Genomic DNA, 5,277 nt, shown 5'->3' with positions numbered 1-5,277 from the left:
TGCCATTGTTATGTACTTCAAGTTCTTTCAAGAAAGGTGAAAGCTTTTCTAAAATTTTTCTTGTGCTTCACTTTGATAAATATATTGCTTGTTGATCAGCTAGAATTCGTTATGGAAAATTAGAGCCTTTCTAGCACTTAACGACCTTATTTTCCATTTTTTTATTACTTTACATTTAATTTATGCAAAATAAGCATTTTTACGCAATTTTTAACCAACTGATGACCTAATGGGCCTATACAGGCCTAGGGATGAACAAATGAGCTACTTGAGTTTGCAGAACATTGATTTATGATTTAAAATGCGAAGGACGATGATAGTGTCGCAACATCAGGCTGTTGTGTTAGAACACCGAACTTCAAAGCCAAATAATTAAGATTTGAAATACAGTACCACGACAGTGGTCCTGTAGTGTCACGACATCGAGTGACGAACATACCAGAATTAATCAGGGGCAAATTGGTTTGCACAATGGATTATTATTATTAGACTGTTAATTTTACCTAATTAGGTCACAAGTTTGGCAATAAATAGTAGTGTTTAGCCTATTAGTTTTAGGATTTTTATTTTTTATTTTCTTTCACTTTAATGCTAAACAATTTTTGTTCTTTTTTAACTTGGATTCAATTTCAATCCAAGCTTTCAATTAAATAGTTTTTATTTATTTCTTTTTGGTTTCCAATCGCAATCGTAGTTATCTTCGCAATTATTAAAGGAAATCTAGCTTTCGTATGCAAATCGACATCGGAACAAATTTATTTCCTTATTAATTTATTGTTTGTATGTTGAATATGAATTTAGGGATTATTGCATTTAGATCCATAGTGGCTAGTTTTCTTAGGGAGATTAACGAATGGATGTTTGACTAATTAATAGATGAATTAGGGTTTAAATTTGAGTTAGTTGGTGTAACATCTCAAATTTTTAGTTTAAATTTTGTAAAATTATTTCAAGAATAAGCTATTGGCTTAATGGTTAAAGGAAAATAAGGAGATAGTATAATTGGCTTAGAGACCCAAGTTCAAGTCCGTTTCCAAACAAATAAATTAATTTTCTATTTTTTCTCCCACTCCCCTCTGTTGTGTCATCCAAACGAGTAAGAAAATCTAGGTTTAAATACAAAATTTTCATTCATTATACAGCCATTTCACATTTTTCTTCTTAGTCTTACTGCCTAACCCCTTTCCTTTCTCAATATTTCTCATTTTTTTCTTCATTAGTTTCCTTGTGTCATCCATTTTCTCTTTTATTCCTACAGTTTTGCTACCATTTTTCAAGCCATTATGCTATTTTTTTGTCACCAAAAATTGCTCCACCTTGCTGCCAATTCAACCTTCATTGTCGTCTAATCCCTTCTACTTGTGGTGGTGTCATTCTGATCTTTTTTATTCACTTCTCCTTTAGTCTGTGATTGACGATTCTTGCTACTATTTTTCTAACCACTTAATTTTTATTTCAATCATTTAAACCATCCCATTGCTTCCCAAAAATCTCTCTTTAACCCGCCTAAATCAACCTCTTATTGCTGCCTTTTGTAGAGGTGTGTTGTCCCTTTGAACACTAATTTTGTGTTATTATTTTTTTGTTCCTTTTGCTGCACCACATTATTGGTTTTCCTCACTTTTTCCACTGTTAAAACAACCCCTAACCTTGCCAATTGAAAGTGCATCCGGTCTTGTTCAATCGACATCTCAAGTATAGTAACAGTAAGAACATTAATGTTCAAGTGAAAATACGGATTTAAGCAAACTCTTATGTCAATTTTATTTTGTTAATGGTCGTTGTTTTGTCCGATTGATCTAAGGTCTTTAATTGGTTATTGGTTACTTATTTTTAGTAATATTTTAATCATAGGTGTTGATCGAAACATCTTGGATCAGTAGTGAAGTCGGGTCTTATTCGCATATCCGTTTTGCATCAAATCAGTGTAAGTATGCTCAATATTTAAAATCTAAAAATTTGTGCTTCTAACACCTCTTTGGTCGAACCTTTAGTGGTGTTTCAAGGTTGGTCATTAACCATATTTTGAAGAACTAAATGCTTTTTTTCTATATTTAGGTTCATTTAAGGCTTAAAAGCGAAAGTGTGGATTTTACAGTTTAGTGCTGTGGGCTTCGAAACTAAGGTGTGGGTCTTTCTTTTGTGTAATTAGCCTTAGATTAATATCTTATTATTAAAAAATGGTAATATATGCTTGTTGGATGTGGCATGGTCGAATGGCCTAAAAACATATAAAAAAATTATCGAGCAAGGTATGTACTTAAATGGTAAAGCCGATTGTTAGAGGCCCTATTTGTGATTGTATGATTGTGTATAAGATGTATACACTGCATGAGTATGTGCCTTTATTTTGGTCGATTTTATGTAGTGAAATACTCCATATTGTTTAATGCATGATGAATATTGATCATTGGACGCATGGAAAACATGCTAACAATTGAGATAACTTTTGATGTGCTTGTGAAGTAGCCATGACTGATATTGTTATGTGGGTGTTTATGTTACATTTTATGCATGGCACTAAATTTATTGAAAGCATGTTCATATTCCACTGGTTCTAATAATATGAAATTTTGCATTTGCTTTGGGTTTGGTTTTGTTGATGACAGAGAAGTTCTATTTAGTGCCGACAGTAATTAAAGTCTGCAATATTGAGTCAGTATACTGCACCTAGAGTATCGAAAGATTGAGCGATTTAATCACATTATTGGCAGTTTAACTGCATTACTGACATTGGTGGAAAGTCCACATTACCGGAAGCTTGTCTGTATTTTACTGTCAGCTTATCTACATTAATGATTGGTGGTTTATCCACGTCGAGCATTGTCTCGCACTATTTGGATTTTTGTAGACGGGTTCTGGGGAACTCGTGGTGTATAGCGGATGGTTGGGTAGGAATCTTTTTGCATCGCATCATACATATTACATGCTCATACACTGATTTGTTTTTCCATGTACTAATCTAAAATGATTTTGATGATTGTTATACGCTTTTGATTATTTTTCTGATTGTATCTTAAGTTGACTCAGACTTAGCTTTCATAAGATCACTCCTTTTGTCTTATACAGTTCAGGTAACCCTCATAACTAAGACTAGACCTGACATGCAAAGCATCAACTCAGACATTGAACTATTTATTTTAAATAGTAGACTGCCCACGATGTTACAATAAGGAGTTTCAATGTCGCAACCTAGTGAACAAAGTATTCAAAAGGAGCAGACTACCTTCGGTGTCGCAACATAGCCAGAGAGTGTTGCGAAAAAGCCCTGAAGACACGTCCAAGACTAGTATACTGCAATCAGTGTCGCAAAACAGGCTATAGGGTGTTTCGACACCGATGTGACGAGGCCAATTAATGAGTCAAGGGTGTTTTCGTCCACACAACAAATTTTAACAAGAAATAGTCAGCCAAATTAGGTCAAGGACCGATGGACAACCCTAGGGCTATAAATTGGATTGCTCTGCTTAGTTTATGAACAATTTTACTTAATTTTTATTTTTTGTTTCCTACTTAGTTTTATTCTCTATTTGTAATTCCTGTTTCTATTTAATTGTGATTCTAGTTAGTTTATTTCGTTCTTTGTGGAATTCAGATTGTTGATTCACTAAACTATTTGGCTAATTATTGTTCGCACTACTATTAATATATCATAATTTTTCTAAACTCTCTTCTTGATTTATTTCTAATATTTGTCTTTTTACTTTTTTATCTTTTTACTCAAGTTTACGATGTTTGTTAAATCCATAGGGAACTAATTCGTTAATGAGAGATAAATGAGTGATTTCTTAGCAGACCAGCTGGCTGGGATAGGAAGAACTTCAAACCCTAGGCTTGACGACCCTAGGAAGTCTAATAGGTGGGAATCAACCCAAAATTGGTATTCCCTATCTGTGAAAACCTAACCCAAATCTGGTCTGGATTGTTAGGTCGAAAGATAAGTAGTTTTTGCCGACTCATTAGGTTAGTGGAAGGCCGAGAGGCCCTGCTAGGTTAATGACTAGTTGATTGTATAGGAACCGAAATAGAAGATAGTCATGAACGCCGAAGTGAGTTTGTCTTCTATTGATTAGATATGATAAAATATACAATCTTTCTTTAGTATTTGTTTTTATGTTCTTTTAGTATTTCATAAGTAATTGTTTTTCACCATCTTAGGATCAATTGTAATATAGTTAAATTAAATTGCTAATTAGACCTATTAGCTTAGAAGTTAGGATTAGTTTAGTCTCGCCTCCCTTGGGTACGATCCTCAGAGCACTTCAATACTTCGTTGTAAAACTATATTACAACCTGAATCGTATACTTAAGGAAATCACCTAACACTTATATTTTGGTTGTAGTATTCACACTTTAGATGTTAGTATGTCTAGAGGCAGACAGTTATAGTTGGTTTAAATTATGTGCGATTAAACCGTAGCAAGTGACGACCCTAGAAAGTAATTTATAATAGACAAGATCGAGAGATAAGTTTACTGAGTAAATCATAATTTATCTCGGTCAAGAAAGTAAGGTCAAGAAATAAGCGTGTATTGGTTGGTTAGTTAATCAGTTAGAGGTCGAGAAGTAATAACTAGTTAATTAATAGCCAAGTCGATAAAACTGAGTTTTGAAGGTAATTAGGAACACTGAAGTGAGTTAATCTTTTGCCTGTTTAATTGGAATTTTTTTTTGTTATTTGGTTGTCTTAATTTTAGATAAATTATTTTTTCTGATAAATTTTACTTTGGTAGTTCTTAATATAATTTTAGATTAGTACTTTTAGCCTTATTAGTGTAGAAAATTAATTTAAGTTTAATTCAACCTCCCTTGGGTATGATTCTTGGAATGCTTCCCAGAGTGTTTCATTGTAACATTCTTTACTATATTACAATTTGACATGTATACTTGCAGACACTGTTGTTTTATTTATTATGTTTTTACTGCAGTATTTCCAATCCTACCATTCGCATGTCTTGCGGTGATGTTTCGACATTAAACTAAAATTTTATTTTCTGCATTTTAATAGGAAAAATAGTAATTTTTAGAATTATAGATACATATTTTATTTTATTTCATTTTTTGATTATTATTTTTATTTCAATTTCTCTTTGATTTCTATGTATGACTCATAGCAGAGCCATTCCAATCAAGCCAAATCCTAAACCAGAGAGAATTCTAAGGCAAACCCGTCAACAAATGCAAAACAATCCATCTGTGGTAGTTGACTTACCTCAAGAAAAACCTCCATTTGATGAATCACTAGAACTAGAAGCATAGTTCTGAAGAGAGTCATTG

The sequence above is a fragment of the Gossypium hirsutum genome, chromosome D09, assembly GCF_007990345.1.
Source record: "Gossypium hirsutum isolate 1008001.06 chromosome D09, Gossypium_hirsutum_v2.1, whole genome shotgun sequence".
Lineage (NCBI taxonomy): Eukaryota > Viridiplantae > Streptophyta > Magnoliopsida > Malvales > Malvaceae > Gossypium > Gossypium hirsutum.
The sequence above is the reverse complement of the archived record's forward strand: the minus strand, read 5'-3'. Positions refer to the sequence as shown.